The 25,341-nt window shown below is 42.6% G+C and overlaps 1 pseudogene; it reads left to right on the forward strand.

Moving 5' to 3' along the window:
• The first annotated feature begins 510 nt into the window (after positions 1-510).
• Positions 511-825, forward strand: LOC137336130 (ATP synthase subunit g, mitochondrial pseudogene; annotated as a pseudogene).
• Positions 826-25,341: the final 24,516 nt, after the last annotated feature.

The raw sequence follows: 25,341 nt of genomic DNA on the forward strand, positions 1-25,341 counted from the left end.
GTATTTACTCTCTCTTATTAAATATGTCACAGTTAATAGCATCACCTATACTCGTCCCTCATATCCATACTAATGCAGGGTCATATCCTTGCCTTACTTTGATAATCTTTTTCAAGTCATGATACTTCTTTCACATCTCCTTCCAAGTCCTGGAGGTGATCATTCCAGAGTTGATTAGTCGGTAAGCTATTGTCGAGCTTTGAGGGGCGTCCTGAGTGGTTCAATCCTAGGACAAAAACATTAAGTGCAATTCAGTTCTGTCAATGACAATTGCATTGTGATGCTCCATAAAACAAACATTACAACTTCTTTGCTCCACTTTTATTAAAATTTGCGCACCCCACTGCTGGGTGTATGAACTATTCATGGTTTCTATTGTTTAACTGGCAACTGAAGTAATGGGAAAGGAGACGTGAGAATTATTGCAGAAGATTCCTGATTGGCTGATAGTGCCGACGGACTTGGAATGCACAGGAGACGCGAAAGTGAAGCGGAGGCGATCTTGTGAAGATGGCGCAGGCGGCACGACGGCTGGTGCAGTGGATGGCGCCCGAGAGCCCGCGGCTTGTCAGCACTGCTCCTGAACACGCTCGGCCTCGCCTGGCTACCTTCTCGAAATATGCCCGAGTGGAGCTGACTTCTCCGACCCCTGGTCTGACAGCTTCAGGGTCCCTGTGGCATCATGTAAGGCGGAGAGTTACACACAACTACCAGAGAAGGGGGCCCTGAGGAACACGCTGGTGGCCACTGAAGTTCTGATTTTGGTTCTGGTTTTACATTGGCGAGGTCATTGGCCGAGAAAGCCTAATTGGATATAATGTTTGAACTCTGTCCTTTATTGACCCAGCATTCCTCTGAACATGAATGAACATAATAATATTTCAAATTAAATAAACCCATTATTAGAACTTCAAAAAAAAAATTAATGGTTGCACCCGCCATCTTCATTTTCATTCCTTATTGGAAAGAGCAAAGTATACCCAGAAGGGTTACACATAATTAGTTCTCACTATGCTACAGTCAGAAACCCCTGTGGTTTGATGTAGCCTTCAGCTATGTGGTACTGAGCACTTGATGCAAGGCAGTTTGGATGTAATTGACAGGCAGAACAGATCGATGAGCAGCTCCCAGCTGGTAGGAATGAACATAGAATATGTTCACACAATATCACAGACGCACCAGCACTAACAATAGGGGAGAGGAACTACATGGTTGGATACACCACCTCAGATGAGTTTGTACACATCTGGAGGAGCAAAACTTCTGCATAAATGGGCAGGATATTGAAGAACAATAATGAATAAGGCATTCTTTACGATAGGTTCATTACGTTTGAGACATTACTTCCATGCAAATTAGTTGAAGAGATTCATTCAACTGCAAGCTGATTAAAAAGCCAAATGTTATTGTAGCTCCTGTTAGCGTTGAAAAGAAAAGTGCATTAAGTTGAATTATTGTATAACACTAAATGTTATACAGGGAAAATGACTGAACATCCTTGTTCAGGGTGCCATTTGAGCAGAGCTTAACGATGTCACATTAGGGAAGTTTGATACAAAATGTCTGTTTTTCACCAGTTCAACTGTCAGTTTTCCTCTAGTCAAGTGTCCCATCCTCCCATTGATATTCTTCCTACCTCTCCCGAAGATGCTGACACCTGCTGGGATCTACTTCCATAGACGCCGTCAGCCCTCTGGTACCTCAGTTGTCCATTCTCCATGTGTGAGCCCAGATAGGAAAGGCTATTTAGACGTGGTGTGCCGAATCCTGGCTGGGTGTGCGTGTGCACTAATGTACGCACACACAAGCGTTGGATAGTGATCAGGTGCATGAGCCCTGACTGGTATGTCTTCTCCTTAGATGCTGAGGTTAACGACAGACATTCCAACTGATGCCCCAGTTCATATTAGCTAACTCAGCACAGACATGGGCATGCAATATAGAAAGCAACAGTTTTAAAACATTAAAAAAAACAAGAAGGTTGTCTGAAAGATATTGATTAGTATTTGCAACATTTACAATTGTGACAAATGAGCAATTGTGTGGAGATTTAATTCCAGTTAAATATTCATGAAAATAAATCATGTTTGTGTTGTTAATATGTCTTTAAAATTATTAAAAGAATGTATTTTACACTGCAGCGCTGGTTTGGGAGGGTGGTCCTGTATTGGTCCCCCGATGTTGCCTACCGCTGCTCACAATTCCACCTGGCGCCATTCTCAATCAAGGCAGAAGCAGTGTCCAGTAAGACACATGAGAAAGTTGGTCTCCGCAGTGCTGGGACAAAGTAAGTCAGACAGTTATTACTTCCATTGTGTCCAATTCTGGGCACCACATTTAAGGAAGGATGTCAAGGCCTTGGAGAGGATGCAGAGGAGATTTACTAGAATGGTACCAGGGATCAGGGCCTTCAGTTACGTGGAGAGACGAGAGAAGCTGGGATTGTTCTCCTTATAGTAGAGAAGGTTAAGGGGAGATTTAATAGAGTTCAAAACTATGAGGGGTTTTGATAGAAGAGATAGGGTAAAACTGTTTCCACTGGCATGAGGGTCGGTAACCAGACGACGCAGACTTAAGATAATTGGCAAAAGAACCAGAGGGGAGATGAAGAGAATTTTTTTTTTACGCAGCGAGTTGTTATGATCTGGAATGAACTGCCCGAAAGGTTAGTGGAAGCAAATTAAACACTAACTTTCAAGGGGGAGTTTGATAAATACGAGAAGGGGAAAAATATTGCAGAGCTATGTGGAAACCGCAGGGGGATGTACAAAGCTCTGATTAGACCCCATCGGGAGTACTGTGTTCAGTTTTGGGCACCGCACCTCAGGAGAAGATTAATGGGTGATCTAATTGAGATCAAAGGACTTGATAGGGTGGATAGAGATAAACTATTTCCTCTGGTGGGTGAGTAAAGAACAATGGAGCGTAACCTTAAAATTAGAGCAAGGCCATTCAGGGTGATGTCAGGAAGCACTTCTTCACACAAAGGGGATTGGAAATCTGGAACTCTCTCCCCCAAAAAGCTGTTAAGGCTGGGTCAGTTGAAAATGTCAAAACTGAGATTGGTAAATTTTTGTTAGGTAAGGGTATTTTTTTTAAATTCATTCATGGGATGTGGCCGTCGCTGGCAAGGCCAGCATTTATTGCCCATCCCTAATTGCCCTTGAGAATGTGGTGGTGAGCGGCATTCTTGAACCGCTGTGGTCCGTGTGGTGAAGGTTCTGCCACAGTGCTGTTGGGTAGGGAGTTCCAGGATTTGACCCAGCGACGATGAAGGAACGGTGATATTTTTCCAAGTCAGGATGGTGTGTGACTTGGAGTGGAATGTGCCGGTGGTGTTGTTCCCATGTGCCTGCTGCCCTTGTCCTTCTAGGTGGTAGAGGTCGCGGGTTTGGGAGGTGCTGTTGAAGAAGCCTTGGCGAGTTGCTGCAATGCATCTTGTGGATGGTACACACTGCAGCCACAGTGCGCCAGTGGTGGAGGGAGTGAATGTTTAAGGTGGTGGATGGGGTGCCAATCAAGCGGCTGCTTTGTCCTGGATGGTGTCGAACTTCTTGAGTGTTGGAGCTGCACTCATCCAGGCAGGTGGAGAATATTCCATCACACTCCTGACTTGAGCCTTGTAGATGGTGGAAAGGCTTTGGGGAGTCAGGATGTGAGTCACTCGCCACAGAATACCCAGCCTCTGACCTGCTCTTGTAGCCACAGTATTTATGTGGCTGGTCCAGTTAAGTTTCTGGTCAATGGTGACCCCCAGGATACTAAGGGTTACGGAACCAAGGTAGGTGGATGGAGTTGAGATACAGATCAGCCATGATCTAATTGAATGGCGGAACAAGCTTGAGGGGCTGAATGGCCTACTCCTGTTCCTATGTTGCTATGTTACTAACTACATTCCTAACTACAGCCAATGGCCCGATAATCGTTTCATTTGATGTTGGCTGCTGTTTTTAAGTGTAATAACTCCTTTAAATTAGCACATTTTGGAGGCCCAAGTGATTGTTACAAACAGCTGACTCCACATGCACTATGTGTGCACACTGAGGAGAAGGAACATTATTACCAAGCTGCAGTTAATGATTTAGCCGCTCAATTTTAAGTTTGTGTTTTATTTTATCACACAAAACAGAATCCGTTTTTGTAGGGTCAAAAAAAGTTAATTGGGAATAGATCCAAAAGTGTGAAACCAAAACTTCAGATGTTACTAAAGTTTGTTACTAGATTTTTTTTGATATTTTAAGTTGCCATTACATTCCTAGTATTCCAAGTTGGTTTTCAATACATTGCCAGTGCTGCATAAATTTGAAAGGCTAGAGGCCAAGAGCTTAATGATGACTTGAGAAGAATTTGAGACATCCAGCCCAAAATGGTATCCATCCTAAACAGATCATCAGATTGGCAGCACTAGGCTTGTCTGTAATTATAATTTAACTTGTTGATTTTATGTGACAATACCTGTGGTAATGTAACTGAGAGATATGTGTACATACATGTTAAAGAGAGAGAGGGTTACCTCATGCATTTATATTGTATTGAGATCTTTCAAAAGAAAATTGCAGGTTCCTCTTTGAGACAGATGCCAGCTGTCCTTAGTGTCATAGAATGCAGCTGTAATACAAGTAATTTACACTTCTCCAGCACCTCAGTTTCTAGTTACATGGAATAAGTCATGAATAATTTACCTTTCCATCATCCACGTCGTTCTTTTGAAGCACACCAAAATGTTTGGCCTGGCTTAGGAACTTGCCCCAGTCTTGGAAAGCCTGGCTACATGCCACTAATTGAGTCAAATAAGGGGTGGCCAATTCCAGGACCTGAGAGCCACTCATAAAGAAGCATTGTGACTTGATAAAAGACCACCAAGCCAAGGCAACTGATCTTAATATGAAAATGCTGGACATTTCTGGGTGATACTTTTCACTGTAACTGTTCAAAGTTACGAATGAGAAACAGTAACACATTAATCACATTAATGGCAGTTGGCATAAGAATTTTCCCTAATATCGATACGAGGGATATATAACCAATGCTGTTAACTTTGAATTTTTAAAGCAATGATTAACTGCAATCATCACCTCACATCTACATCTGTACAGACTTTCTAGCAGGAGTCACTGGATCGTGATAAGGAGGCTAGTCTGGGGCACTGATGCCAGTTGCAGTACTCCAACATCTGCCCTGGCTGAGACCAGCTAACTCAGCACGGTGCATGAATGAAACTTGCGACCTTTCTGCTGTGTATGGCTCAGTATGCTAAGCTATTGAGGGAGCTGTGTACTGAGATAGTGAATGCATTACTAATACAATATGAGCATATTCCTGACACTATTCAGATGCGTAACAATTGCTATCAATTTCCATGGTTGTTCCTTGTATAGTTCATAGTGCCGTAGTATTTGCCTGTCCCCATTTGCAGGACACATCATTTGTCCGCACATTTGTGGAAACACTGGGGAAGAACGGGACAGGTCTGGTCATTATTTGCAGTGATATTTGGGGTTATTTTCACCTTCACTGCCTGCACGGTAATCTGACAGAATGGATTGCACCCCCCTCCCCCCCTCCCTCAACCCCTGTTGTAGAACCTGTCTGGTTTTCATCCCATTGATTTCAACGGGTTCAACAATGAATGGGCAATCCACTCCACCAGATCACCCCACAGGCTGAAGCTGAAAGTCACCCCCATTGTAAATGTGTTCGTGAAGATTCTGCTTGAATCAAAAACCCATTCAAAGATCTGTTGAAGATTCCACAGTACTATTCAAAAAAACAGCTGGGAGTTGTCCTGGTGTCCTGCCCAATATTCCTCCTTGAACCATGAAAAGATTAACTGCTCAGCCATTTTGTTGCATTGTTGTTTGCGGGACAATGCTGGCTCAGAATGGTTGCTGCATTTGCTGATGTAACAATAGTCTCTGCACTTCAAAGTAATTGTTTTTATGTGAAACTCTGTGCTAAAGTGTTACATAAATGCAAGTCTTTTTTTCCATATTCGCAGGGGCTTTGGAATGGGATATCCTTCTGCCCGACATAGAGAGACAAGAGGAAAAATCCACTGGGTGAGGGTTAGGGTTTGGGGGAAGCAATTTAAACTTACGACAAAAAATTGAATTAATAATAGAATGAATTATGTAGCATCTTTGAACTAACATTGACTCCTTGGCTTGTCATTCTTAAGGTATTGACTTTCTGATGCTAGCTGAGCTGAGGTATACTATGCTTTCACTCATCATCTGACAACACTGCAGGAACTTCAAGGTCAGTCATGATTCAGGTCAACCATAATGCTACATCCCTGTTGCATTGAGCCAACTGTAAAGGATTAGGAGAGTGAATACATTTAGCTTTACCAAGCAAAGCTGTGTTGACTTCTGAGATCCTTTGACTTGATTTGTATCATGAGGGAAATATAGTTTTGGTTGCCTGAAAGTCTCACTGTACGATATTACCATATGAACATTTAACACATTTCTATCAGATTCCTCTGTCCATCACAGAGGGCCAAATCCATCTATTTTAATGCATCTGTTAAAAGAGCCAAGAAGGTAATTTGATATAAACGGGTTAAGCGTTTGCACATTCGTGTCATGCAGTGTAATTTCCAGGCTGATGTTTGTTAATAAAATTTTGCTGCATTTTCTTGGACTTCAACTATGAAGTACTTATTCTGTGGGAGTACTCCTTATAACTGAGTGTATAATCCTTGATCATATTAAAATAGTTATTTTACATTGTGGTCAGTATATTGTAGAGCCAGGCAGGTGAAGGGGAGGGGGAGACAACAAAAAATGGGCAATGAAACAATAAAGGGAAAAATAAGTTTATAACTGGAATCAAGAGCAAACAATCCAGCATGTGAATACATGGCTATGTCTAATGCATCCAGTTCGCAATTATAGAAAGTAGAAGACATGAAAGATTAGAGTCTGGTTGATACGGGACAACATATTAGGAGTGTCATACACACAGGACAGGAAAGTAGAATTTGGATCTGGCGATATCTTTGATAAGGAAGATCAGACAGGTTAGTAATAACTTGCAAATGTAAAGTAAGAAGCTGTGAAGCCAAATGAATCAGTGGGGTGAGCCATCTGTTTCCACACCTATAGAGATAGACGCTAAAGTGGAGTGATTGGCTACTGAATGTTTGGAGTTATGGCAGTGTCACGACCATTCACAAAGAAGGACCAAACTGAAAGAAAGATTGCCCCACAGGGGTAATTCTGTGATCCTGTGCTCCCAGCAAGAAGTCATGTGCACGGAGAGCATGGGTTGGTGAATCAGGGCTGCAGCATTGTAACCCTATCTCCAACCCATGTTCCTTTGAGTGCTGCTTCCCTACTGGGGTCATGGGATAACCCCTCATACATCGTACATTCCATTGTGATAACTCTCCAAAAGAGATGTAACCAAGTAAGAATGAATGTGTAAGTGGAGTGTTCTTCCATACTGTGAACTGTGTGACTTGGGTGAACTTAAATTTGCTTGGAAAGTTCTGGTGGAGAGTGTCCAACCAAGCAATGCATGGGTTCACAGGGGCAGAAATGACTGCACAGCCAAAACAACAGAGTGAAAGAGAGAGGAAGTCATCATTACAGCCCTCCAATCAAACATGCCTTGAGCACTGTGTCAGGACCTGATCACAGGGAGACATTCTACTGCTGTAGGCAGTGCAGAAAGAGTCACAAGGCTGATCCCTAGCATCAGAGGAATCTTTATAGGGGTATTTAATTTGTAAACAGCATAGAAAAGGCAAATCCAAAGCACTATTTCAAATTAAACTATGACAGTAGGACAAGGAGACACCATGTTTTGGTAAAAGACTAATTTAGGACTGACATCAGGGCCCTGATATTACTAGGGAGGCAGGATGGGGGTGGGGGGGGCACGCGACTGGGCACGTGGATAACTCGCCCAGTGAAATCCGTCTGTTCCCCACACGATCGCGGATAAATTGAAGCCACTTAACGTGGCTTCCGGGTTTCCCGTCGGAAACCTGCGCAGCGGGCAGACTGCACACCCGCATCACAGGCTGTCAGCTGGAGGAGCTGTACTTAAAGGGGCAGTCTTCCAATGCTGCTCCTGGAGCAAAGAAACAAAATTATAGAAAGGACAGCCCAGGGGAAAGGCTGCTCCCAGATTTACTGATGCCTCACTCCAGGTCTTAGTGGATGGGGCAAGGAGGAGGAGGAGGAGGAGGGATATTTTCTACCCGGCGGACGGGAGGAAGTGGCCTGTCTCTGCCACCAAGATGGCCTGGCTCAAGGTGGCAGAGGAGGTCACCAGCAGCAGCAATGTCTCCCACACATGGATCCAGTGCAGGAAGCGCTTCAATGACCTAACTAGGTCAGCCAAAGAGAGTACACTTACTCATTCTCCTACACTTCATCTTCCACATCACCGCCCCCACCCCACAACTCATTCTGTACATGCCAACGCTACTCTATCACATCACTCCTCACACCCACTCAAAGCTCATCCTCAACTTACCTGCACTTACTCACCTCCCCAGTACTCATCCCACCACTACCACTCAACCCAGGCCTCATACAATGTTTATGGCTCTGTCTCATCCTCACCCTCTGATGCATCTCTTTCACGGTCAGCCTCACCCAAATCAATGCGTTCAGCGGTTGGCCACGTCACCATCCCTCACTCACGCTTCTCTACTTTCTCCCCTTATAAGAGAGGAGAGCCCAGAATGCACGGGAGAGGGTGAAGACCGGAGGGGGGCCGCAACATCAGGTCGTCCTCACGGACGCGGAGCAGGAGGCTCTTGAAGTGAGCCGCACCCTCGAGTGCCTGTCCGTCGGGGACACTGAGACTGCCACCCGACAAACGGCTGGTGATAGAACTTAAACATTCAACACTCACAATAGCAAATGATGTTGACATGCCTTGCCATCTTCAGCACCTCAACATCTGTCATCATGCTTAATATTGCCTTCTGTTCTCTTATGGGGCCTTCAGCAGCAGCCGTGACTGTGGAGGGTGATTCCTCAGAAGACCTGCCGGCCTCTGAGGGGGCACCGTCACATCTGAGCGAGCCATCCGCCAGCGCAGATACACACACCTCGGTGGGTCACCATTCTCACTTAGTTGGAGTCGCACATGGTGAGTTACCACACACGTGAGCCCAAGCAGACACTGGTGGCAGGGGCAGCTATGGGGAGTCCGCGTCGGTGGGAGCACTCTTCTCCAGGCTCTGCTCAGCTGGACACAGATGCTGAACCCTGGGGGCCATCCTTTAAAAGGAGAATGATAGAAGGGCAACAGCACATTTGCGAGGTGCTGGAGCAGATACCTTGCGCACTCTCCACAATTGCGCAGAGGATGGAGGAGTCCAACTCCTGCATGAGTGGAATGGTGGCACAGGTACAGAAAGGAATCTCTGAGACACTGTCACAGGGAGGTGAGGGCATCTCTGAGATAGTGTCGCAGGTAAGTGCGGGAATGTCTGCGATGGGGGGAAGGCTAGCCTCCATCGAGTTTCAAGCACAGCTCACCAATGAGTCCATTGAGGCCCTGACAACGGCCCTTCGGACTCAGGGTGAGCAACTTTCTGCCGCCTTAAACAGGCAGGCAGATACACGAGCACTGGTCTTACAATACTTCACACATGTCCTCCAAACTGTCGTCCAGCAGGGTGGTAGGAATGATGTGGGCCTGGCCCAGGAGAGGGACGATGGCGAAAGGGGACATAGAAGTGGGGACGCCACTCAAAGCGCTCCCACGTCTCACCCGTTGCCCCCCTCTCAACCAGTACCCGCAATGCTGCCTCCTCTCCAGGTGGTCGAGTCTGCCCCTGCACAGGTGCGCGTGGAGCAGTCTTTGGAGGGGCCCTCACGGGCACCGAAACCCAGAGGGCGTAGGCCCAAAGCATCTAATCGGTCAGGGCATGACCAAGAACAACCTGGCACTACCTCGGCTGCAGCCACTGGAGAAGCACCACGTAGGAGTGGTCGGATGCGTAAGGCAAAGGTTTTGTGAGCACAAAGGGGATGCACAAGGGTGTTTGACGGTTTTGTCATGTTTTTTATTTATATTTGATTTTTGTTAATGACACATTAAATATTATTATTGTCACCACTACTGCCACGTCTTGGCCATTCTTGACTGGCTTGTGTAATCAGTCCCTTTCATGAGGTTCACCATGAACACCCACACTTGATGCCACCCATTGGGTCACCTTACAGTGTGTGTCTATGTAGTTGCATGACTATTTTGTGTAGGTGCCTGTGGCGCAGCACTGTGTTGTGGAGCTTCACGTGGCAGAGGTGGACGGAGTGCCTGGCGAGGCTGGTGGTGTTGCTCGTCCTCGGATGAAGTGATGAATGCAGCTATGGCGTCCTCCATCCTGACGGTGTGTGTTTGAAGGGGTCCGCAAAGTAGGTAAATGTGTTTGCAGAGCAGAGTTTAGGGTATAAATTAATAATTTTGAGTGGAAAGACAAAGGTGTTGCAGCCAAAACTTTGTCTGAAGTGACAGAGTGCCCTGCTGCAATAAATGAGGTTTTCCCCCCAACTGTCAAAGAATCCTTTGCATCTCCCATTGGTTGCTGACTGAAACACATCTGCTCCAACAGGGAGTGTTTCCCACAGCACGGGAAACATGCTGAGGATCCTTCAAAATTGCACCCCTGCCAAATCTCCACTCAATGAGGTCTGTCAAGTACCTCAACTAGCTGAATAAGTGTCTAAATTATCATCCCGCCGGCTTTAATTGCCGGTGGGAGTCCCGCATGCGGGAGCTGCGCGCACACCCGAACGCGTCATTGGGGAACCCAGAAGTGAGCGGGTTGGTGCCAGGCTCCGAACCTGCTCCGGGATTCTGCCATTTTCGGAGACCCCCGCCCCAACACACCCGCTCGGGCATCCGATCATCAGCCCCCAGGAAGTTGTTCTTCACACAAAGAGTGTTTGACACATGGAATGAACTTCCAGATAAATTAGTGGAGGCAACAACCTTGGAGTCATTGTACAAACAGTTGGCTGCAGCGATGAGTGAATGCAGAGTCTTTCTGGATGGATGAGCTGGGATGGGCCAAATAATTTCCCTCACCTTTAATGTCCTGTGTTCATGAGTTGTTCTTGGTAGTGGCCTTATTTGAAAAGTTTGGCAAACTCCCCCAAAAATGCAGGTGAATCCTTCGACTTCCACACATGCTAGGATGTTAATGGCAGTTTTTGAATATCAGTGGGAGGGAGATTGTGATCCAGGATTTTGATTTAATCTCATCTCAGTGTTAATTTTCAGTTCCGTTCCATCTGCCAAGAAATTTCATCAGTTTTTTTTTGCAGCCACTTACGAAATGTGGTGTCGCTCCAAAATCAATTGGGGCTTGCTGGTGCTCTTCAGTGTAACATTTGAGGTAAATTGGCATGTTTCAACATGGTCAGAAATGCAGTCATTGTATCTGTGGAAAACTGCTTGCCATGATGCTGCAGCTGTGGTGTAGCTCAGGAGAAGATTTCCATATTGTAGAAGAATAGCTTCCAGGATATTAATCTCACTTGGCTTTGGTAAGTCAGGCTCCAAGTCCAGCAAGAAACTTGGGATGATTTATGTGTGGTATGGAGGAGGGGCTCAAAAACACTTGGGTTGTGCCACTTAGGATCTTATAATACTGTGAATGGCATACTAAATCCTGACAGCAAAACAGATAACTGGGTGTAAAGATTGCTAGGTTAAGATCAATGAGAGAGCAATGTGCCAGTGGGAGGTGGCCTGTCAGTTTCCATAGGGATAACAGCTGGCAATGTAGCAATTCTAGGCACCACATGACTTTGTGCTGCAGTTACCCTCCCTGGTAAATGACATGCAAAAAACAATTAACTTCAAAAATGTAAACAATTTAAATCTGCTCACCTTGTTGTCCCCATTTTCTCCAATTGTCTCTTCTTTTCCACTTCTCTGTTATTTTTCTACATTGTTCAAAGTTGACTTTTTTCTACTGAATTTGACATATCCCATCTTTTCTCATTTTCATTCCCTGAAAAATTAAGTTTGAAATCTTCCACCGTAACTTTCTCCAGGCTCCCACCATCCATATTGGAAGCCAGTGTCGGCTTGCTAAAATTGGATATTTGCTGGCTGAAAATCAGCTGTCAAGGCCATTTTCTTCAAACAGGCTCGGAAGATTGACTTGAAACTAAGTCAAACTTTGAAACTTTTTTGTATCCACGAGACAAGGAAAGACAGCTGCTTATCAAGCATACTCCCAGTGGACTCCCAGCGCACAGCAGCGCTTGGGCTCTTGAAAATCAAATCATGCTGGCTGGAAAGAAAAAAAGAACTTTCATTTGTTTAGCGCTTTTTACATCCTCCGAATATTCCAAATGCTTCACTTACTTTTGAAGTGTTGTCACTGTTGTTATGTAGTCAAATGCAGCAGTACATTTGCACACAGCAAGGTCCCACAAACAGTAGATGAGATGAACAACCAGCATTACAAAAGCTGATGAGAAGTCAATAAGTTGTGATAGTGCGTTCTGGTTATAGCTACATGGACATGATATTTCCTATCATTGCACAGAGACATAACTTTCTGTCTGAGATTTACAATTGATTATGTTAATGTAAACAGTTTTTATGCAGGAGTTGGAATGGTAGGCTGGCAGGGATTGATATTGGGGAGAAATGACTGCTGCTATGATTATTTCTATGTGCTGCTTGCTGCCTGACGGCTTTTCTTGAATGTCAGATACTACAGAATAGCAATTAATGTACAAATAGAAGAAGGACAAAGAACTTCCAATGCTACCTGATGCTCAGTGTAAGCTTGGCATCTGCTTATCAGAATATTTGGCAACAAATAAACTGAGGCTCATTGCACTATATTCTACAAGATTTGCTTTTCAAAGAGTTGGAAATGGCATTTCAAAGCTGCTCAGTCTGGTTTTCTGGCTGTGGTTCTTGCTCAATAAATAAGGGAGACAAAAGGAGAAGTTAGCACAAAATATATAGTATCTCATGGGCAAAGAACAGCATACTTTTAACAGTATACAAGAATGTTTACTATAGTCTGTGCTCATTAAGTATACAGTAATCAGGCTGATGACAACTGTAGTGTGTGCACTTACATAAAAGACTTATAAAAGCTCAATGGGCTTGAAAGTAAGGGTCATTACAGGGAACAATACTGAAATTGGTCGAGAGAGCAAAGGATCTCGGTGTTATTGTGCACAGATCACTCAAGGTTCATGACAAATGCAGAGAAGCTGTAGCCAAAGCAAACTGGGTTGTATTAATAGAACCATTTATTATAAGTCAAAGTACATCATTGTGTCCTTATACAGGTCCTTGGTTAGACCGCATCTGGAATACTGCATACAGTTTTGGTCCTCCCATGTAGTGGGTGACATAATTGCCTTTGAAAAGTTTCAGAGGAGAGCTACAAGACTGATTCCCAGCTGAAAGAACCTTAGTTACTCAGATAGGGTTTAAGATCTGGGTCTATTTACTTTAGAGCAGCGTAGACTTAGAGGTGAAAGGGCTGGACTGCATATCCACTGATAGATAATTTCAGTTTGACAGACTGGGGAGGACCATCCATTTAAGCTATGCAGGAGTTGGAATAGGCTGGATGTTAGGAGGTTCTTCTTTTCCCAAAGAGTAGTGGACCTTCGGAATAAGTTGCTGGCTGATGGGGTATGTGCATGCCTTCAAAAGAGAGCTGGACCGTTTCTTGGCTGGGGCAGAGGTTGCATCTTATAAAAGGTAAACGATTTACCAGTTAACATAAGCATGTCTAATGTGGTCTCCTGGACTGGTTTCAAATCGCCTGAGGGGAGTTGGAGATGAATTTTCCAGAATTTTTCCCCCCTGTTTGGTCCTGTTTTTTTCCCCTGTTTCTTTGCTTCTCCCAGGAGATTACTTGGCTGCTGGCGGGGTGGGGTGGGGTAGGTAATGTCCAGTCATGATGCTCCAGGCATCTTGAATGTAGGTCAGGCATGATGGACCAGCTAGTCTTTTCCTGCCCGTCATTTTCATATGTTTGTATGTACATGAATCATTGTGATAGATAGTACTGAAACTAATTCTAAGCTGCGCATTCACTGGTTGTTGGCCGAGTCATGCTTATCTATCTGTTCTGGGCTCTCCGCTATTTTAGGCTATTGTAGATTGACACTTCAGCACAGTACTGAGAGAGTGCTGCAGTGTGTGAGGTGCCACATTTTCAATGAGAAATTAAACAAAGGCGCTGCCTGCCAGCTCAGGTGGACACAAAAGATCCCATGGTACTATTCAAAGAAGAGCAGGGAGATCTCCTGCTCCCTTAACCTTAAACAAATGATCTGATCAGTCATTTTGTTTGCTGTTTATGGGACCTTACTGTGCGCAAATTAGTTCCTTTGTTTCCCTACATAAGAACAGTGACTGCACCTCAAAAGTAATTCATTGGTTGTAAAGCAAGTTGGGATATGACAAGTTGGGAACTCTATAAATGTAAGTTTGTAGTTCTCTGGCTTCCTGTCTCCTTCTCCCTTGTCTCCAGTTCCTGGTCTCCTGAGCCTCTCTCTCCAACTTCAAGTCCCCCCCTTCTCTCCCTTTGGCTCTTGGCTCCTGCTTCCGTCTCTTTGCCTCCAGGTTTCTTGCTCCCCCTGTCTTGCATCCAATCACATGAGTTATCTCTCTGCGCAACATTGCCAGTATATGGAGCAGTGAGTGTGCATCCTGCTCTCTGGGCTGCCATGGGAACTGATGAGAGTGGACTTATTCATTCTCATACTTTTTTTTTCATGTTTTCAGCTTCTGATCTTGTGGTCATCATATGCGTGGGTCACTTTATACATGAGTTAGTATGCCAATACATTTTTCTCAAGATAATGCCTTTAATACTTAACATGGTTTCTATGTTCAGTGAAACAAGTTTAATTGGTTTTAGCTGGTGAAATACTTCACTCATTTCCTCTGCTATGCCATTTTATCGTTGCTGCAGTACTTCAACAATTGAATTATTGGGTTTAATCTACTGTTTAAATGGAGAAACTAGCCACTGAACTCACCAATACTCTATTGAACATAATGAACTCACCTAATTATTACTCTCCCCGTAATTGCTGTTCTGCTTCCCCTCCAGTTTAGTTCTCATGAATAGTTAATCTCCAACTCCCCTTCTGAAACCGTTGAGATCAGTAGGCAGTCAGGGAATTACAATAAATCTCAGTCTTCTTAAACCAGTGTATGCCTCTCCCCAAAGTATTATTCCCTTCCCAGCTCTATTTATTATTGCATTGATTCGACCCAATTTGCTTGAACTGACTGCTTCCTTTGTTAGTACAGTTAGTATAGTAGCTATTTGCAATGGATTTTATAGTTTGCTGAGAAATGCTAGAGATTCTCTCAGCTAATTGTAGTAGCAAATTTATAATTGATGGGTAGCACAGTGGGGAAAAGGAGATTTTCCTTCCAATACAACGGGCCAGAGCTATTTGTAGCCCAAATTCATGAAATACAAACAAAAGACACTGATATAATTGGGATATTTGTTGCTTTGAATGGGTTGTGGGTCTCAGTAAACTGTACAAAAAAGGCCTTCTGCTTCACTTAAAGTGTTTAGCAGATGGCTGAAGAAAATGGAACATTTCAGTGACTAAAAATCTGGTGACTAAAAATAATTCTATTGTGCTGTTGAGCTTTTGGCCACCCCATCTAATATCTCCTTTTTTGGCTCAGCATCCATTTTTTCCCCTCATACCTCTGTGAAGCACCACGGAACCTTCTTCAACATTGTTGTTTTTTGTTCTACAAAACCAAGTCAGAAACTCGGACAAACACTTCTTGCATTGTGGCCCCAGCATTCCCTTGCCTCGGTTATAAGTGATATAACTTATATAAGTTAAGTTATATAAGGATGTTCCATAATCCTGAGGCAGTTGCTAGATGCTTTTGACTCTATATCCAATTTTCCCTATTTATCCCTGTGTCTCATTGTAATTACCCTAATTACTCTCTTGTAATTACCCTCTTGCAACTAACCATGAATTTTTGATTAAACTAATCCTTTCTCCTACTATTTTCAACTTTGATGGTGTCCTACACTTTGGGCTTTGGCCCTTAATCTAAGTGTTTCAGCAAAAAAAAACATTTCCACAGCTTTCAGATGGTTAGCTCGAAACAATGCTCCAATGGTATGCCTCCACCCTTTCAATCTTGCTTATCTAAAGTCATTGGACATTCCACAAAATGTCAACACTGGTTGTTGAATTGGTTTACCTTCCTGATCTTAAACGTCAAGGAATGCAAAGTTCTGGGTAATTATTAATACTTGAATTTTTAGAAAGTAATTAGTGGGCGCTCCCACTGGCTTGGCTGGTTAAAGAATGAGCAGCTGAGCCACACAGTCTAGGAAAGTCCAAGGTTCAATCCCCAGTCGGTGTGTTAGCTGATCTCAGCCAAGGCAAATATTCTATACATACATTGCTTATTTGTCCTTAGCATCCCTGAGTCCCACCGGAGAAAATTGGTTCCTGCTCCAATTCACTGGCCTGGGGTCCTTGTAGCGGGTGAGGATGAAACTTGGCTATGATGCCCCCATGCTTCAATAAACTGCCAACACTCACTGCTTAGGCTCACACAAGATGGATGCCCACTTGTGTGAGATAGCAGAGGATGACTGATGCCCACACAATCATACGTACCCCTGCAAGAATCAGAACAGAAAAAGAAGGGGGAGTACAAACCAGTCAGCAATTCATTATCTATTACTACTTTTATCATCTTCCCAAACTAAAGTTTGAGCAGAGAATTTGAACTCAGCAGAAAGTTTTTAGACAGCAATCCTTTGTGGTTGAGAAGATGGAATTTTGCTTTCTTTTCATGCTCCCGGCTCTTAATCTTCCATCAGAAACAAATTGATGGTGTGATCTGCGTTGGTACTTTTTAAAAATTCTTTTCTGTTGGGTATAAATGGCTTACAAGAGAATTATCAAACAAATGCAAAAGCACGTTTGGCAGAAGCCATCCAAATCCACAGTGAGACCTTGATGGAGTCATGCCCACCATTCGTAGACAGAAAACACTCTCTACCTTCAAACATGTTATTGTCAACAACTTAAACTTCATTGCAGCTGCCATCCATTATATTTTGGCAAATGATATGTGGTAACAACTGACTGCGATTCGTTTATACTAACGGACTGGACAAACTGGACAAACGATCTTAGAGGAATCAGATATGAGGAACGACTACATAAGCTAAGACTTTTCAGCCTTGAAAAGAAATGTCTGAGGGATCCTTATAGAAATATATAAGATACTTAACAGGATAGAGGAAAACATATGTGCCAGGGTAGCAGGATAAGTGGATACCAATTCAGGGTTGCGAGGGGCAAATTTAGAACAGATGTTGGGAAGTATTTCTTTCCAGAGAACGTGTTCAACATCTGGAACAGGCTGCCAGGCAGGAGCCAGGGCACTGAATTCATTTAAGAAACAGCTGGATCGTATAATGGGAAGATGGTAGGATGGATATTATTGAAGGATGAGAACAAATGGGCAAAGGGCCTCCTTCATCCAAACCTATCTTGTAACCTTGCAAATGGAAGGTCGAATTGTCTTCCATGCAGTGTTTCTGGACTTAGAGTTAATAAGCAAATACCAGATGTCTATTCAGTAAGAAGATCTTGCTTATCATGCTGAAATAAATGATTTGTTGGTGCCAATAATGGTGATTGTTGCATTCATCCCTCATGATTCTGGTACCTTTTAATACTCAGCCTAGGGTAACCACGTTTCGAGGGAGAGAGGGAGGTAAAATTTAGTAAAAACGTCAGTGTGAGTGCAAAACAGGATTTTTTGTCTGTTCTGTTAAAACTATCGACAGGTGGAATTTCAGTCCTCACTCCATTGCATCTAAGCAATGTCTAAGTTTAGTTGTCAAGGAATAGCCACTCTGCTTATGACAGCATATTACTATACCTCAAAATCTCCCCTTCCCTGACCCCCACAGCAGCAACTTGGAACCAAAGAGGCACTCTGACCAAGTGCTGAATTTACTTGATTTTATAGTTAGAATCAGCCACAGCTACTGAGAAGGCACATGTGCCCCACAACAGGAGATCACTGTGCAGGTGATCTGTGATGGCAAGAATTTTATTATGGATCTGTGTGTGCCAAATCCTTTGGAGAAATGACTGATGAATGCCTGCTAGGCGAGGCATTTTCTCTCAGCTATTATCTATTCTGTTTTAAGTTATTGTACTCTCTTCATAAGTAGCAGAGGCTGAAATGATGGCTCAGGACTGTCTGACCATAAGTCAAAATACATTCTGTCCTGTGCCTGAAGAGTGGCAAATTTTTGAGGCTATGCTGGACATGGGAGTCTTGTTCACAATGTTAGATAGTTGGTCTTCATTTCTCAGCACCCTATTCCCCTCACAATAAATTCCAGCTCAGGCATTAAAGTAAGGCTAATGAGGCTTCCTGTTTCTTCTGGATCTCTTGCTCAGATTGCTGCCAGAATCTGATGTTCTGGAGCCGTGAAAGATGATTTGCAGGGCCTACAGCTGAATTTCCACTTTTGCTGATGCTGCTACTTGTATTATCAGTGGGGTTTAATTTCCTCTGGGAGTACATTGGTTAAAGCCATAAAATTCACATAAAATGCCTTTGTGCATTATATTAGCATAACCATTAGCCTCTACAAGTAAATGGGTTAATGACTAGGTTTAAAATAAAAGGGTAAATGACTGTTAAAATAAATGAGTCAACAGCTGATTAAAACGAATGGGTTAAAACAGTGCACAAAGGAATTGTTTCATGAACACATTACCCAGTGTGCTGCTGAAGAAAATTAAACCTCGAAATGTAATTTAAACCACATTAAAATTGATTTATATCTGGTATTAAACAGTGCAGTTATCCATATGCATATGCTGTATGTGTAAGGGAACACAGTTTGCAGTATTTTACAAGGCAGTAACGCATGGAAACATCATCATCATCATCCAGCCCTCTCCCCCACCGCCCCCCACCCATCACCCCAACCCGCATTACTGCTTGGAGCACACTCCAGATTGTGGGTTACTCTGAATGGAGCGTAGGTATTTAGTGATTTATTATTGTTTACTGTTTTCCTGCTGGAGGGTATCCCAGCAGACAGTGATAGATGTCATCCTCCTGCCACTGAATTGTGATTTGAGAAGGAGTGATATGAAAGATTATTTTTTTCTCCTCGATGAGAAAGAACCACCTGCCCCTCTGAGCCATTCCATGCAACAGACTGTCTGCTCTTTACACATTACCATGTAGTCTTATACAGGAGAATAACGGGCACTGAAATACTTATGTCAGATTCACTTCATTGAATATGCGTGATCAGTGGCATTTTAAGCGAAGCAGGTTATTTATTTAACAGAAATCAGATAACACAAGTACAGATGAGGTGGCTCAAACATACAAACCTATATTTCCCATCTCACAACATTTAATTGGCACTTCAGTGGCTCAGGTTTTCACTTCCACTACCTGCCCATTTAACGGTGCAATGACCCACATCAGTGCTAAATTCACCTTTCACCAATTTGAGCCCATGTTTCCTTGTCCTCTTGTCATGGCTTACCTTGGAATCATACTGTGGATTTATCTTTTCCATGCTATTTGCTATCTTATACACTTCTGTAAGATACCAATTGGCTCCTTCACGGCCATGCCTCTCCCTATTTGAATGATATCTGATAGTATGTCCCAGCAGGCGTCCTCCGTTCCTCCAACTCTGACTCAAGTTTACTGCTGCTCTATTATTGACAGCCGATCGTTCGGCCCCTACCACCCCTTATACAACTCTGCCTCACTACCTTTCGAACTTCCTCCAAAAACCTATGTCTTTGAACGTGCTTTTGGTGTTCCCACTTTGGTGTGCCGTTTCACCTCATTATTAAGTGCCCTGAGATAGTCTCTGACATGAGGGCTCATGTACAAATTTAAGTTGTTATATCTACGTCTTTGACAGCCAAACTTTTGCAAATTGAATGTTACCTTTGATTAACAGTACTATTTATGAACATGACAATGCAGCATAAATACAGCTAACTATTATTAATAGTCAAATGTAACTTTGAATTACTCCATCTACTGAAAGTACATCTGCTTTGGCAAAGCAGCCAATAATTGGGAAGAGGTCCTGCTAAGAAAATATCAGAAGTTGGGAACTAAATTAAAAAACAGGACCGCACGGGTGGTAATCTTGGGATTACTACCCGAGCCACATGTTAATTTGGCATAGAGATAAACAGATCAGGAAGGTGAATAGGTGGCTGAAAGACTGGTATTGGAAAGGAGGGATTCCATTTCATGGGACACTGGCACCAGTACTGGGACAGGAAGGAGCTGGCTTGTTGGGATGGGCTCCACCTGATCCGGAATGGGACCAATGTCCTAGAAGAAAGAATAAATAGGGCTGTGGAAAAGACTTTAAACTGATAAAATGGGGGGAGGGATCTGGCGAAAATAACATGATTCTAAGGATAAAAGAAACAGGAGATGAGAGTAAAGGTGAGGAATAAGGGTAACAAAAACAGTCAGGGAACAAATACAGTTATAGAATATGAGTACAAAATGAGGGGAACAATTATTAAAAACAAATTAAATTGTCTGTACAGCAATGTGCACAGCATCTGAAACAAAACAGAGGAACTGGAAGCAATAATTTGTCGCGAGGAGCCAGGTGTTGTAGGAATAACTGAAACATGGGTACTTAAAGAACAGGACTGGCAGTTAAATATTGCAGGATATAACTTATTTAGAAAGGATAAGGAAGGAAGAAGTGGGGGAGGTGGTGGGATAGCTGTACTAATTAGAGATAACATAATGGCAATAGCAAAAAGGGACATAAGTAATATTAAGATAAAAATAGAATCCATATGGATTGTGACAAAGGATAAGAAGGGATCGATCAAAAGGATTAATAGGTATAACCTACAAACCACCTAATAGTGGAAGGGAAGTGGAGGAAGAAATATGAAAGCAAATCTCTGAAATGAGTAAAAAACATTGAATAATAATCATGGGTGATTTCAACTACCCGTAAATAGAGGCAAGAAGAGGTAGAGAAAGGGGAATGGAGTTTTTATAATGTGTACAGGGCTCCTTTCTTACCCAGTATGTGAGAAGCCCAACAAGCGAGGAATCACTGCTAGATCTAGTAATGGGAAATTAATCAGAGCAGTTAAGAGAAGTGAGCATAGGGGAGCACCTAGGCAATAGCGATCACAACATAATAAGGTTTAAGTTGAGGTCGAAGATCAGCCATGATCTTATTGAATGGCGGAGCAGGCTCCTATTTCTTATGTTCTTAAGATAATGTTTGAAAGAGACATAAGTAAGACAAAGACCAACGTAATAGATTGGAAAAAAGCTAATTTTGAGGGGATGAGAATGGAACTAGGGAAAGTAAACTGGAAAAACATTTTGACAAACAAAGAGATAGAACAACAGTGGGAAATATTTAAAATGGTGATCATTAGAGTCCAGAAGCAATATATTCCTCTTAAAAACAAGAACAAACTAGCCAATAATGACACACGATGGATGAATAAAGAGATAAGGGTAAAATTGAAACGAAAGGAAAAGACATTAAGTACATAGACAATAAAGAAGAGGAAGATAAAAGGGAATATGAAGAGGTTAGGAAAGAAGTCAAAAGAACAATTAGGAAAGCAAAGAGGAACTATTAAATTAAATCATCAAGGAATAGAAAAAGAAATTGTAAAGTGTTCAACAGACACATGAATAACAAAAGAAAAATTAGGATAGCGATATGGCCAGTAAGGGATGCATAAAATAAACTCACAGGTAGTGACAGCGAGATGGCAGAAATATTGAATAGTTGCATTGACTCAGTATTGACCAGGGAGACTAACAAGGTGGGCATGACATTGGAAGAAGAGTTCAAAAAAGATATAAAGACATTTAAGTTAGGATCGGGGGGATAACTGGTAAACTAATCAAACTTAGAGAGGATAAGATCCCTGATCCGGATGGATTGCATCTGTGCATATTAAAAGAAGTTAGGGAAGAGATAGCAGAGGCATGATTACGTATATATCAAAAATTCACTAGAGAAGGGAATAGTGCCAGACAACTGGCGGAGAGCTAATTTTATTCCTGTATTTAAAAAGAGAGATAGAACAAGTCCAGGGAACTATAGATCAATTAGCTTAACATCAGTGGTAGAAACGATAATGGAATCTTTACTCAAAGATGTAACAGAAAAACAACTAGAAAATGTAAATATAATAAAGAGTAGTCAGCATGGATTTCAGAAGGGAAAGTCATGCTTGACCAACTTTATTGAATTCTTTGAAGAAGTAACGCAAAGAGTAGACAAGGGTAATGTAGTAGATGTAATATATTTTGGATTTTGAAAAGGCCTTCGATAAGGTACCGCATTGTTCACGCATGACTAAGTTCAGAATGTGGAGTTGGGACAGGTAGCTGAATGGATAGCAAGCTAGCTACAAAAAAAAAAGCAGAGAGTAGGGATTAAGGGTAGCTACTCAAACTAGCAAAAGGTGCGAAGTGATGTTCCACAGTGATCGTGCTGGGACCACATTTGTTCACAACGATTTACATAAACGATTTGGACTAGGGAATCGAAAGTACAATTTCAAAATTTGCGGATGACACCAAATTGGGGGGTGCAGTTAATACAAAGGAAGAATGTGTCAAAATGCAAGAAGACACTAATAAGCTTGCTGAATGGGTATGTAATTGGCAAATTAATTTCACTATAGATAAGTGTGAGGTGGTGCATTTTGGTAGGAAGAATAAGGAGGCCACATACTGCTTGAATAATAAGAGTCGAAATGGGATGGAGGAGCAAAGGGATCTCGGGGTACAGATACACAAATCACTAAAAGTAGTGACATTGGTTAATTAGGCCATAAAAAGGCAAACCAAACACTGGGGGTTAATTTCTAGAGGGATGGAATTGAAATGCAGAGAGGTTATGCTAAATTTATAGAGAACCTTGGTTAGACCACACTTGGAGTACTGTGCACTGTTCTGGTCTTGTATTATAAAAAAGGATCTAGAGGCATTGGAGAAGATGCAAAAAAGATTCACAAGGGTGATACCAGAACTGAGAGGATATATTTTTCAGAAAAGGCTGAACAGGCTGGTGCTCTTTTCTCGAGAAAAGAGAAGGCTAAGGAGTGACCAAATAGAGTTCTTTAAGATAATGAAAGGGTTTAATAGGGTAAATGTAGAGAAAATGTTTCCACTTGTCAGAGAGTCCAAAACTAGAGGTCATAAAATTAAGTTAATTACTAATAAATCCAATAGGGAATTCAGGAGAAACTTCTTTATCCAAAGAATGCTAAGAACATGGAAAGTGCTACCATAAGGAGTAATTGAGGCAAATAGCATAGATCCATTTAAGGGGAAGCCAAATAAAGCACACGAGGGAGAAAGGAATTAGAAGGGTGTGCTGATAGGGTTCGATGAAGTAGGGAGGGAAGAGGCTTGTGTGGAGCATAAATGCCGGCATAGACCAGTTGGGCTGAATGGCCTGTTTCTGTGCTGCAGGCTCGGTGTAACTGATTTTCAAGACCAACAGTGAGCCAGCATCATTTCCAATTAACAGTGCTGTTTAAACCAGAGAACAAAGACCGAATAAAGGTGAACACTGATGGTTACAAGGAAGATTGTGTTAGCCCATGGGAGCTGCTCTGCAATACTACCAGTAAATTAAAGCAGGCTTTGTGAGACAGTGAAGAATAGATCCTAATTCCCTATTAACTGTAATTTGTTCGGAATGATCAGTCCTTTGGGAAATGTGAGAATGTTCCTTGATACTTGATCTCACAAGGTAAAAACACTGCAACTAGATTAAAGCCAAGTCTGCAATAAAAAACAGTTTCTTGAGAATCAATTAATTTTGGATGACCAGAGAACTTGACACTTATTTATTGACAAGGTATGAAAGTTTCAAAGTCGTTGCATTGTATTTTTATAGAGTAAAACAATTTGTGTGTTGCAGGGCAGAATGGCCTTGAGGAACTCAGGACATATTGTAAACCAGGATAGAGAAGCTCAAGGGTTTTATTGACATCATTGCACCCTCGAGATTGAGGCATGCAACTGCCTTGGCAGACACTCCAGACCATATGATAAGGAAAAGCAGGCTTAGATTTATAGTAGAGCATAGTAGATCGCTCAGAAATATCTCAAAGTCTCATGTACAGTGAGTTACTTTAAGTGCTGTCACGTGGCAATCATTTTCCACAAAGCTAGGAGATGAATGACAAAATTTGATTTTGATGGTGATGGTTTAGGGAAGATTGATTCCTAGGACACTGGGAGAACTTTCTGCTTTTCTTCAGTTAGCACTGCAGGATCTTTAACATCCACCTGAACAGGCAGACATCAGGTTAACATCTCATCTGCAAGGTGCACGTTCAGTAATGTTGCACAGCCCTGGAGTGTCATCGTGGATTATGAGCTCTTGATACGGGGCTTGAACAGCAAAAATGACTTGCCTTGATCTCGTTCCCCTCATATGTATGAAGATGCTGCAAAGCACTTTACATTAAGGAGGAAAGGGATAGGGTGGCTACCAACCATGGAGGGAAGGATAGAGCAATGGAGAGACTAGGATGGGGAACCAAAGACACGGTGAGGGAGGAAGATTTTTGAGGAGGCAGATTGTTGGTCCCGTCACTTACCAAGGTCCCAGATGCCCCGTTGACGTCGCTACCCCATTATCAGCTTGCTCTTCCAGCAATTTGTGGCACAATAAGTTTTTGACCTGAAGGGTGAGGGAAATACACTAATTGATGGGGCATGCCATGAGATGCCCCGCTCCAGCAAATTCTGGGCCATTATTTTAATACTAACGGTGGTGCTTTGCTCCTTTATGGCTTCACTTTTAGGTTTCTGTGCATTATTCTGTATAATTGAGAGAAATGTGATGGCCTCTTAATCTCTTCTGTTTAGCATTCTTGTTAGTTTTTGCTGGCATGGTTGTAATGGATCTGTGATTTGACAAGGAAGTGACATTAGGATTCATTTTAATCACTATTATAGAAACAGTCGTAGACTCTGTACCTTACACTTGAGTCAGAAATTCTGTTTGAAATATTTGTATTCCAAATTGATTTTGCTTCTTCAGAAACGGTAGACTATTATGCTTCTGGAGACACTGAGGAGAATATAAAACAGGTAACCTTTGTCCAACACACGCAGCTTGCTTTTCATAGCGTGGTGGTCTGCTTATTATTTTCACCTGGTAACAATTGGCACAATTAATGCAAATCAATCTCTAGAGTCTGGAGTTCTTTTCTTACCTCGACACATCTCTTTCTGTATTGTTTCCTGTATATTTGGTAGCTTGTTTTT

Source organism: Heptranchias perlo, chromosome 20 (assembly GCF_035084215.1).
Source record: "Heptranchias perlo isolate sHepPer1 chromosome 20, sHepPer1.hap1, whole genome shotgun sequence".
NCBI classification, from domain to species: domain Eukaryota; kingdom Metazoa; phylum Chordata; class Chondrichthyes; order Hexanchiformes; family Hexanchidae; genus Heptranchias; species Heptranchias perlo.